The following is a 13,083-nucleotide window of genomic DNA, read 5'->3' as shown; positions in this document are numbered from 1 at the left end:
GGAATTAGCATTTAAAAAACCTTGCAAATTCACTTAAAAACCATAGGTTTCAGTCCTTATATAGTTAGGAATTAGCATTTTAAAAACCTTGCAAATTTACTTAAAAAACCATAGCTTTCAGGCCTTATATAGTTAGGAATTAGCATTTAAAAAACCTTTCAAATTGTTCCTATATAGTTAGTTGTACTAACTACATTTCGCGCACCCGCAATCCACTGCTGATGATGTCACATATTACATCATTCATGACATGGTCAGTGAGATCACTGATGACATCTCAAATGACATCACTGATGACATCACTGATGACATCACTGTTGACATCTCATTTGACATAACTGATCACATCACTGATGATATCATACATGTGATAATACGATGCACCTCCTCACACTCTAATATAATCTTTGATACACCCAGTGTTAAATACAGACTACCATTCTTGAAACCATTGACACACCCATACCAGATACTACATACGCACTCACTGATTCCTAGGTCTACACACACATTCACTCATTCACCCATAGAATCACTCATGCATACAGTCACTCATTAATATAACACTATCATATGCACTCATACACCTATACAGACACTCACACACTGCCACTCATCCATGGAGTTACTTACACACCTAGTCAGTCATGCAAAGAATCAATCACACTTCCATTTCCTCAACTATACAGTTATACACACAACACCTTACTTATTCAAACATATACTAACACATACTTACTCTCTTATACAATCACTGATACAAGTACACAATGTTCCATACAGCCTCTCGCACATTCACTGGCTCTCATGTATAGTCATTTATATATGCCAACTCTCACATGCACTGTGTTTTACATATGTACTTACTTGGACATGTAGCACTGAGATATCCATTCACTCACCAACACACCCATGCACACAGTCAACCGCCCATATAGCTGTTTCCACATGCACTCTTGAACTCATACACCTAGTGAATCAACTGCTCACCATCTATGCACAGACTTACACACCTCCCAGCCACCCACACACACACACACTCAGTCTCCCATTCAAATACTTGGGCAACCAATCAATAACCCATGTAGCCACTCATATAGCTACTGATCAACACATGCAGCAGCTTACACAACAACAGACATACTGATGCACACATTCAGACAGTTTACTCACTAACCCATGCATTTAGTAAGACACATTTAATCACTCACTCATACAGTCAGTCACGCACCTACTAAATCCTTCATCCAGACACTTATACATCCACTCATTCTTCAATATGTAAAACATATTTAAACTTTACAGAAACACACAGTCACTGGATGATGTCATCAGTGATGTGATCAGTGATGTCAAAAGAGATGTCATCAGTGATGTCATTAGTGATGTCATTTGAGATGTCATCAGTGATGTCATCAGTCATGTCACTGACCATGTCATGAATGATGTAATATATGACATCATCAGCAGTGGATTGCGGGTGCGCGAAATATAGTTAGTACAACTAACTATATAGGAGCAATTTCAGTGGGTTTTTAAATGCTAATTTCCAACTATATAAGGCCTGAAACCTATGTTTTTTTAAGTGAATATATATATATATATATATATATATATATATATATATATATATATATATATATATATATTCACTGAAAAAACCATGGGTTATAGACCATATATAGTTAGGAATTAGCATTTACAAAACCTTATTTTACTCACACAAAACCATTGAAATTTCATATATAGTTAGTTGCACTAACTATATATCGCGCACCCGCAATCCACTGCTGATCATGTCACATATTACATCATTCATGACATGATCAGTGACATCACTGATGACATCTCAAATGACATCACTGATGACATCACTGATGACATCTCATTTGACATTACTGATCACATCACTGATGACATCATTCATGTGATAATACGGTGAACCTCTTCAGACTCTAATATAATCTTAGATACACTCAGAGTAAATAGACACTCACAGACTGTCACTCATCCATGGAGTTACTCACACACCTAGTCAGTCATGCAAAGAATCAATCACACTTCCACTTCCTCAACTATACAGTTATACACACCTTACTTATTCAAACATATACTAACACATATTTACTCTCTTATACAATCTTTGATACAAGTTCACAATGATCCATACAGCCACTCACAAATTCACTGGCTCTCATGCACAGTTATTTATATATGTCAACTCTCACATGTACTGTGTTTTACATATGTACTTACTTTGACATGTAGCACTGAGATATCCATTCACTCACCAATACACTCATGCACACAGTCAACCGCCCATACAGCTGTTTCCACATGCACTTTAGAACCCATACATCTAGTGAATCAACTGCTCACACATCTATGCACAGAGTCATACACCTCCCAGCCACCCACAGACACACTCAGTTTCCCATACAAATACTTGGGCAACCAATCAATAACCCATATACTTATTCATAAAGCTACTGATCAACACATGCAGCAGTTTACAGAACAACAGACATAATGATGCACAAATTAAGACAGTTTAGTCACTAACCCATGCACTCAGTGAGACACATTTAATCACTCACTCATACAGTCAGTCATGCGCCTACTAAATCCTTCATCCAGACACTTATACATCCACTCATTCTTCAATATGTAAGACATATTTTGAAATTTCAGAAACATACAGTCACTGGATGTTGTCATCAGTGATGTCATCAGTGAGGTCATCAGTGATGTCACTGATCATGTCATGAATGATGTAATATGTGACATGATCAGCAGTGGATTGCGGGTGCGCGATATATAGTTAGTGCAACTAACTATATATGAAATTTCAATGGTTTTGTGTGAGTAAAATAAGGTTTTGTAAATGCTAATTCCTAACTATATATGGTCTATAACCCATGGTTTTTTCAGTGAATTTTCAAGGTTTTGTAAATGCTAATTCCTAACTATATATGGTCTATAACCTATGGTTTTTTCAGTGAATTTCAATGGTTTTTAATAGCAAATATCAAAAGCTTTAAAATGTCAAGTACGTGGTATGTAAAAACATTTTCGTGTTTATGCACACTGATGTGCTTTGAACGCTGCCCCCCCCTCCTCTTTTCTTTTAGGAGTATTCTCTCTTTGCAGATAGTGAAGGGAAGGTAACACAGGCCTTTGCTCCCGTCGTAATCCGTCGTGCCTGCTTCCCTCTCCATTTGATTGATTGTTATCCTAGCATTTATTGTTTTGGAATTGGTTCTCTTTCGTTCATTCTCTATTTACAAACAAGCACAAAGTCGCAATACTCTGTTTAGTCTTTGCAGATAGTGAAAAATCGTTAAAAAAACAAAAGGAATCAAGCAAAATCAGTAGGTCACTAATGGGATCTCTTTTTGACCTCGCTAAAATAGAAACATTATGAACAACACCTCATGAGAAATACGAAACTAGTGAGAGGAACTGAGCTAGACACCATGATGGCTGCAAGACAGCTCGGCTCCGCCGCCCACCCCACCCAAAATAACGACAAACCCTATGCAAATATTATAAATATATACAACACACCAGCAAAGTAACAGGGTAAAACGTTTTATTAAATAACTATTTACTTGGCAGCCTGCTGCAACATCGATCCAAACAAGCCTTTGTATTTGGGGCTCAAAATCAACAAGTAACAGGGTAAAACGTTTTATTAAATATCTATTTACATGGCAGCCTGCTGCAACATCGATCCAAACAAGCCTTTGTGTTTGTGGCTCAAAATCAACCATCAATAGTAAGATTTTCATAGGTGAGTGTAGGTTCATGGTTTTCCATCCACAGACTAAAAGCCTGGAGTGGGAGTGAAAGAACAATAACTAGGTAAGAAGGAAGGCAGAGGTTGTGGGAAGGACTCTGGATATGGTATGTTGCTTGGTCCCTGAGATGCTTCGATGTCACTGCCTTGCACAAATAGCATAAGTCCTGGATGTTGGGTGCCATAGTTGAGGGTTCCGAGCAGCGCTTGTAACACTGTCTGAAGCTTATTTGCACCTGCTGCAGCTTCACTATTCTCAAAGTAAGTGGGGGCTGTTTGTGGACCTGACTGCATTGGAAAACAATGTGATGCGGTGCCTCCCTGAACCGCTAGACGGAGGCCCCCGAGATAATTGCGCCTGCTCCACACCTTGTCCCACAATCCGTTTGACCTGAAGACACGTCCTGCGGTGCCCTGGTCTGAACATCACATATTCCTGCGCCAGAAGACGGTTGGGGTACACTAGAAGGGAGAGGCAGCGCAAACGAGCCTCCCCCACCTCCCCAGGTGGAGGTTTCTCAGCTACACCCCAGCGCTTCACTCGACCAGCTGACTTGCGCCCGCTCTTGCGACACAGTGCCTCGCTCGGCCAGCTGAATTGCGCCTGCTCTTGCTATTACAACGTCTCACCCGCCATCCAACGGAATTGCACCCTATCTTGCGGTACAGCGACACGTGGCTGCTACGGAGCTCACGAAATGGCGGTCGGCTTCACAGACTTGGGCCTGGCCTGCAAGGATGGCTCTGGGCAACCGTGGAACACGGACACTTGACTGCTAGGGCATGGGCCCCATTCCCAAAAGAGTCCCTTCAGCCTTTAAGATTCTACAACAGTCACCGGGACCCCCGACTCCCGTAGACTTCCGGTGGGGAGCGACTGCCATGATTGCTCGCGGAATGGCCACGACGTAGCCACGAGATGGTGGTGCTCTCATGCTGACGCCAGCTTCAGTCTGAAACATCCAGAAACACTGTAGACTACCAATTCGATCAGTTCCGGTGGAGCCCCAACGTGACCCGGTAGAGAAGAACTTGCCCTCCCCTCTTTGACTGATGGTTCTTGTTGCCTGTCCCTTCTGTTGTCATTTAACAGAACTTTTTGGACTGCTGAAAGGGGTTGTGTTCCGACCGCTGGTTGGTGGAGACATTTTGACTATATTCTGGACCTTCGTTGTCGCGTAATGCGTCATATGACGCGCCGCATTAGCGCACCCGGAAGTGCTCCGGTGCGCGAGGCGCAGCTTCCCGGAAGCGATCCAGGGCGCGGCACGCTGCGTGTAACGTAAGCATAACAGGTCATGTGACTTGTTAATAAAACTTTTCATTGGTTCATTTTACTTTTGTTTTTCTAATGATGGAAGGCTTGGTCATATGACCTAAAAATAACACTTTTTATTGGTTTCGAACATTTTTTTTCCCAAATGATGAAAGCCCCACCTTTTTTTTTCTCACTCTGACTTGTAAAGCAAAGGACCCAGATGCATTTACAGTTTATCACTAACAATGTTCCAGGCTAATGTATTTTCCCGGGAAATTTACAACTGTCCTGCAAGTAAAATATACCTATTTCGAGAAAAAGGGTGTTTCTTCGTCCCATGAGGGAGCCGTTGAACAAAAGAGGCTCGACCTGCTGTCTTAGTCGCTGATAGGCATGAATATTGGATTCTTATCGATCACTTTATGTTGCAGGAGTGGAAAATACAAGAGCCCTCGACCATTTATCTTTACTGCTTTCCTGCGTATTATACCTTTTAACCGTCATGTAATCGGGATGCTTTATTTCACTTGCCTTTTACTGATTCGAAAACAGTGGCTATTATTCAAAACTTTACCAATCTAGGTACTACTACCATGTTTTGTTTTAAAAACCTTTATTGTGAAAATGTCAGTATACAAATACGGGCCTATAACCACGTGGGCCGGCCAAGAAGCAAACTGTAATCGTATATGATGAGGGGACATTTATACTGTAGAAGAACGTAACGGGCGGGCCATTAGGTTGCAAGAACTAAGGTGTCTAACAGTTGCGGAATCGGTGGACGTATATTTTATAATTAAAGTACGACAGGGCTAGTTACAATAAAATTATCTAGATATACATTTGCGGGCAAGTACCATGGGTGACGTTAATTCGAACTTTCAATAGTACAGTAATCAATAACACATCAGAACTTAATATCAATAGGGATGTCCAAATGTTCAATCAGTACTCGTCCCCGCCCGCCATGTGCTTCAAAACTGCACACGTATCTCGTGATATCAAGGTTGGGCAACCAGTACACAACAAGGAGTTACGAGTCCCATTTATACCGGTGCCATTTTGGGCGAGGCCGGGCAGGTCCAGGATATAGTCAAAATGTCTCCACCAACCAGCGGTCGGACCAGAACCCCTTTCGGCAGTCCAAAAAGGTTCCGTTAAATGACAACAGAAGAGATAGGCAACAAGAACAATCAGTCAAAAGAGGGGACGCTTTCGGGAATGGGGCCCATGCCCTAGCAGGCAAGCGTCCTAGTTCCAAGGTGTCCCAGGGCCATTTTAGTGGACCAGGCCCAAATCCAAAGAGCCGGCCGCCATTTTGAGAGTCCTGTTGCAGCCGCCTATCGCTGCACCGCAAGAGTGGGTGCAATTCAGCTGGATGGTGGGCGAGACTCGGTAGCCGCAAGAGCGGGCGCAACTCAGCTGGATGGTGGGTGAGGCACTGTGCCGCAAGAGCGCCCCTCTGCAGCTGAGGAGCCTCCACCTGGGGAGGCGGGAGAGGCCCGTTCGCACCGCCTCCCCCCCGGGGCACGCCACGCCGTCTTTCGGCGCAGCATTGTAGGATGGCCACACCAGTGCGGCAACTTGCTGGACACCACCTCGGTGCCATCCGGATCTCGGCGCGTTGTGCTGCCTTCGGCCTACTTAGGCAGCAAGTGCAGGCGCAACTCAGCTGGACAGCGAGTGTAACGCTAAGGGGCGCCCCACTGCAGATGAGGTGCCTCCACCTGGGGAGGCTGGAGAGGCCCGTTCGCGCCGCCTCCCCACCCCCCCCGGGCACCCCACGCCGTCTTTCGGCGCAGCATTGTAGGATGGCCACACCAGTGCGGCAACTTGCTGGACACCACCTCGGTGCCATCCGGATCTCGGCGCGTTGTGCTGCCTTTGGCCTACTGTAGCAGCAAGTGCGGGCGCAACTCAGCTGGACAGCGAGTGAAACGCTAAGGGGCGCCCCACTGCAGATGAGGTGCCTCCACCTGGGGAGGCGGGAGATGCCCGTTCGCGCCGCCTCCCCCCCCCCGGGGCGCCCCATGTTCGCGCCGCCTCCCCCCCCGGGGCGCCCCATGCCGTCTTTCGGCGCAGCATTGTAGGATGGCCACACCAGTGCGGCAACTTGCTGGACACCACCTCGGTGCCATCCGGATCTCAGCGCGTTGTGCTGCCTTCGGCCTATTCGCACATCGGTCCGCTACTGACGCCGCATCACAGGCCAACGGATTTTGTAGGCTTTTTATAGCCCAAAGCCGCATTACAGGTCATGTGACTTGTTTATAAAACTTTTCATTGGTTCATTTTACTTTTGGTTTCCTAATGATGGAAGGCTTGATCATATGACCTAAAAATAACACTTTTCATTGGATTGAAACATTTTTTTTTCCCCAAATGATGAAAGCCCCACCTTTTTTTTCTCACTCGGCAGTCCAAAAAGGTTCCGTTAGATGACAACAGAGGGGACAGGCAACAAGAACCATCAGTCAAAAGAGGGGAGGGCAAGTTCTTCCCTACCGGGTCACGTTGGGGCTCCACCAGAAGTCATCAAATTGGTAGTCTACAGTGTTTCTGGATGTTTCAGACAGAAGCTGACGTCAGCATGAGAGCACCACCATCTCGTGGCTCCGTTGTGGCCATTCCGCAAGCAATCATGGCAGCCGCTCCCCACCGGAAGCCTGCGGGAGTCGGGGGCCCGATGACTTTTGTAGAATCTTTAAGGCTGAGGGGATGCTTTCGGGAATGGGGCCCAAGCCCTAGCAGGCAAATGTCCGAGTTCAAATGTGACCCAGGGCCATTTTAGTGGACCAGGCCCAAATCCGAAGAGCCGGCCGCCATTTTTAGAGTCCTGTGGCAGCCGCCTATCGCTGCACCGCAAGAGTGGGTGCAATTCAGCTGGATGGTGGGCGAGACTCTGTAGCCGCAAGAGGGGGCGCAACTCAGCTGGATGGTGGGTGAGGCACTGTGCCGCAAGAGCGCCCCTCTGCAGCTGAGGAGCCTCCACCTGGGGAGGCGGGAGAGGCCCTTTCACGCCGCCTCCCCCCCGGGGCACGCCACGCCGTCTTTCGGCGCAGCATTGTAGGATGGCCACACCAGTGCGGCAACTTGCTGGACACCACCTCGGTGCCATCCGGATCTCGGCGCGTTGTGCTGCCTTCGGCCTACTTAGGCAGCAAGTGCAGGCGCAACTCAGCTGGACAGCGAGTGAAACGCTAAGGGGCGCCCCACTGCAGATGAGGTGCCTCCACCTGGGGAGGCTGGAGAGGCCCGTTCGTGCCGCCTCCCCACCCCCCCGGGCACCCCACGCCGTCTTTCGGCGCAGCATTGTAGGATGGCCACACCAGTGCGGCAACTTGCTGGACACCACCTCGGTGCCATCCGGATCTCGGCGCGTTGTGCTGCCTTTGGCCTACTGTAGCAGCAAGTGCAGGCGCAACTCAGCTGGACAGCGAGTGAAACGCTAAGGGGCGCCCCACTGCAGATGAGGTGCCTCCACCTGGGGAGGCGGGAGATGCCCGTTCGCGCCGCCTCCCCCCCCCCCGGGGCGCCCCATGTTCGCGCCGCCTCCCCCCCCCGGGGCGCCCCATGCCGTCTTTCGGCGCAGCATTGTAGGATGGCCACACCAGTGCGGCAACTTGCTGGACACCACCTCGGTGCCATCCGGATCTCGGCGCGTTGTGCTGCCTTCGGCCTATTCGCACATCGGTCCGCTACTGACGCCGCATCACAGGCCAACGGATTTTGTAGGTTTTTTATAGCCCAAAGCCGCATTACAGGTCATGTGACTTGTTTATAAAACTTTTCATTGGTTCATTTTACTTTTGGTTTCCTAATGATGGAAGGCTTGATCATATGACCTAAAAATAACACTTTTCATTGGATTGAAACATTTTTTTTTCCCCAAATGATGAAAGCCCCACCTTTTTTTTCTCACTCGGCAGTCCAAAAAGGTTCCGTTAGATGACAACAGAGGGGACAGGCAACAAGAACCATCAGTCAAAAGAGGGGAGGGCAAGTTCTTCCCTACCGGGTCACGTTGGGGCTCCACCAGAAGTCATCAAATTGGTAGTCTACAGTGTTTCTGGATGTTTCAGACTGAAGCTGACGTCAGCATGAGAGCACCACCATCTCGTGGCTCCGTTGTGGCCATTCCGCAAGCAATCATGGCAGCCGCTCCCCACCGGAAGCCTGCGGGAGTCGGGGGCCCGATGACTTTTGTAGAATCTTTAAGGCTGAGGGGATGCTTTCGGGAATGGGGCCCAAGCCCTAGCAGGCAAATGTCCGAGTTCAAATGTGACCCAGGGCCATTTTAGTGGACCAGGCCCAAATCCGAAGAGCCGGCCGCCATTTTTAGAGTCCTGTGGCAGCCGCCTATCGCTGCACCGCAAGAGTGGCCGCAATTCAACTGGATGGTGGGCGAGACGCTGTAGCCGCAAGAGCGGGCGCAACTCAGCTGAATAGCGGATGAGGCACAGTGCCGCAAGAGCGGGCGCAATTCAGCTGAATGGCGACTGAAACGCTAAGGGGCGCCCCACTGCAGCAGAGGAGCCTCCACCTGGGGAGGCGGGGGAGGCCCGTTCGTGCCGCCTCCCCCCCCCCCCGGGCCGCCCCATGCCGTCTTTCAGCGCAGCATTGTAGTATGGCCAGACCAGTGCGGCAACTTACTGGACACCACCTGGGTGCCGTCCGGATCTCGGCGCATTGTGCTGCCTTCGGCCTATTCGCACAACGGACCGCTACTGACGCCACCTCACAGGCCGACGGATTTTGCCGACTAAAAGACAGACCAAAGCAGCCCATTGTTGCTTTGAGACGGATGTTGCAGCAGGCTGCCATGTAAATAGTTGTTTAAAATGTTTTTTTTTTAAGTGTTTACTTTGTTGGAGCGTTGTATATATCTGTAAGTTATTAAAGTGTTATAATCCTACTACTTTGTTGGAGTGCTATATATTTTTAATGTGACACATAATTGTGAAGACTTTGATGTACAAAAAGGCATCCCTGGAATCTTCCGCTTCATGCTCGGTCCCACACACCCTTACAGTGAGAATCCCCTCCCCAATCACAATACAGGATCGTTATCAGATAGAAGAAACGCGTGTGGTGTAACGGATCTCATGGGGTGGAGGCCTTGATCTACTGTAACTCCTTTGAAGAGGGGTGATTCTTTACAGTTGGGGCCATAAACTACATCCGCAGGGCTAGGTGATAGCCTGGGACCGGCCTGGACAATCGGACACAGAGGAAGAGGAGTGTCAGAGGGTGCGGTAGTGAATAGAGTGAAAGGGAGGTGTCGGGCGGGCACAGGGTGTGATTCTCAGGGAAGAGAAGCGCAGATGAGGGGAGGTTTATGGCCCATGCATGAGAGAGAGAGCGGGGGTGACCAGTGCGTGGGGGAGATGCTTGCGAGGGTGGGGAGCCATGCTGAGGATCGGCGGCGTGCAGAGAGTGGGTCTGGTCAAGGCATCTAAAATGGCTGCCGTGCACGACAAAAGTGTGGCATTGGAAAAAAGGCAAGATGGAGCAGACAATGTATATCAATACGGATTAATTTATAACAATTATTTTTAAAAATATATTTACTCGCAGTGACAAAATGGCGGTCAACACTTCCTGATTTCCTTCGAATCGAACGTTAACAGACGTCACGCAGCAAAAAAAAAAAATCCGCTCACGCGCAGCCGCTGGAAGACATGTATCAACATATATGAGCATCCTCAGCCACCCTCAGAAAACATAGGGGGTCAGGATACGTGTCCCGTACCCCCTTTTACCCATTTCTCACATTGTTTTTCCTCCATCTTGTAATTTAATTAAAACGAAACACAAAATGGCGAATTCCCGTTTCGCTACCGATTCGCGACCCGGTTCGCGAACAAGGAAGCGCTTCTACTGCGAAAAATCAAATTTTGTTTATTTGCCCCACGGGACCCTTTAATAACCCCAACATCATTCCTAGGGGGTCAAGAGGGGTCTACCTTGCCCCCTTTCATTAAATTCCCCCTTCGTTTTTCTCCTCCTCTTGTCTCTCGATCCTACCGAGAGACAAGATGGCGGCCGTTCCAGACTGTTTAGAATGTTGACAGACACCGGAGAGCCAATCAGCTTCGCTTCGCAAAGTTCCGTTACGCGAAAAGTACGCGAACCGGAGCGCTACCCGGGACGCTGTCAGAGATATATCTGTTTTTTAAAACGTTAATTTCTCAAATTGAGACCTAGCAAAGGCACATCGGGCTAACAGTCCCTACAATTTTGCCAAGTTTCGTGCAAATCCATTCAGCCGTTCGAGCTAAAAGTGAGGCCAACCGCCCTATGGAAAAATGAATGGGAAAAACGTGTTTTGGGACCCCCCTTTTTTCTCGGCGCCCCTTTGACGAACCCCCCCCCAAAATTTCAGGGGCTGCTCAGAAACAAACTGTGCTATTTTCCTGAAAATTTCAGCCGATTCCGTCCACAAACGCCAAAGTTATTAGACATAGAATTTTCAAAAGTCCCATAGAGAAAAAATCCTAACTATATATATTACCAGTAGGTAATATATATATATATATATATATATATATATATATATATATATATATATATAGGAAATCCACAACATTCTATTTGAAATACCTTTGGCGTCGGTGGACGAATCTTCGCAAATTTCTCCAAGAAAATGACCTGCTCAGTTCCGCTCCTTCCCTGTAAGTTTGGGGGTGATTTGTCAGGTGGGGGCCGAGAAAAAGGGGGGGTCCCAAATCATGTTTTCCCCATGCAATTTCCTATAGGGACCTTTAGCCAGGGCTACAGCCCGAACGGCAGAATGGAATTAAGCCAAATTTGGCAGAGAGATAGAGTTCGGTTCGCAGATTGTGCTTTTTGTTAAATGGTGTAAATCAGTTCAGTAGTTCCTTAGAAAATTACAAGTAAAATCATAGCCATATCTAGAGACGGAGTACAGCACGCGTACGGAAATCCGTACCATTACGAGCACGAGCTGCATGCTGATTGGCTGTCCATTCTGCATGAACACTTCAAACCAGGAAGTGTTGGCAGTCATCTTGCTCGTCACTAGAAGCGACTCAGAAGAAAACAGTAACACAAAGTTGAGAAGTAAGGAAAGGGGGCAGAGTAGAAACATCCTGACCCTCTAAGCTTGCTCAGGGGGTAGTACATGGATCTTTAGGCTCAATTTTTATTTGTATTTCAAATAAAAAATCGGGGGGGGGGGGGTACGCGTATGGTATACGTACGCGGTGGAAAAGGGAAATAAAAAGTAGAAGTCTGTTTTATTCATTAGGTCCCGGGGGCGCAAATATCGAGGGCAATTTTTTTCATAGTGGGGGGCTTGTAAGGTGCCCCGAGCACCGGGGAACGCCACCCCTCTGTGGTTTTATTTTGAAGTATGCAGGTATGCAGGGGGGTTACGGTCCTCTTCCCCTCAGTCTCCCAAGCACCGGGGAACGCCACCCCTCTGTGCTTTTATCTTTAAGTATGCAGGGGTTTACGGTCCTCTTCCCATCAGTCACAGGGACCCTCACCCCAACAAGGCTTTTTTTAAAAGTGTGTTTTCAGTCTCCCTCTCTCTGTCCCCGTACACGTCGCGGGGACCTCCACCTTCCTGGGGCAGTAATATGTAAAATGACCTGCCATCGCCGGGTACCTGCACTCCTTGGGGTTTTTCAATGTTGGGAGCGTGTCGCGCTGCCCCCCTCCTGGAACCCTTGGTGGCCCTGGGGTCCACCATCTTCCAGGGTCCATTCTTGCAGTGTCTCAGGGTGCGTACTTCCGGGACACAGCTGTTTGGTATGGTAGGGCGGTACCGTCGCGCTTTCACTTTACCACAGGAAACAGTTTTCCTATTTGAAAAAGAGAGCAAGTTAATCTGTTCTCTCTTTCAAGAAAGCAGATTGTTTTTCAAAAGAGAGAGCAGTATATAAGGTGATGTCTCTGATAAAGCAATGCGGGCTCACAAAGGACGCGGGGAGCCGTCTGCGATCGTGGGGTCCAAAAAAAACTTTTTTACATTACTTGTCAAAAAAAGAGTTATATTTCT

This window comes from Lissotriton vulgaris, chromosome 6, assembly GCF_964263255.1.
Source record: "Lissotriton vulgaris chromosome 6, aLisVul1.2, whole genome shotgun sequence".
NCBI lineage: Eukaryota > Metazoa > Chordata > Amphibia > Caudata > Salamandridae > Lissotriton > Lissotriton vulgaris.
The sequence above is the reverse complement of the archived record's forward strand: the minus strand, read 5'-3'. Positions refer to the sequence as shown.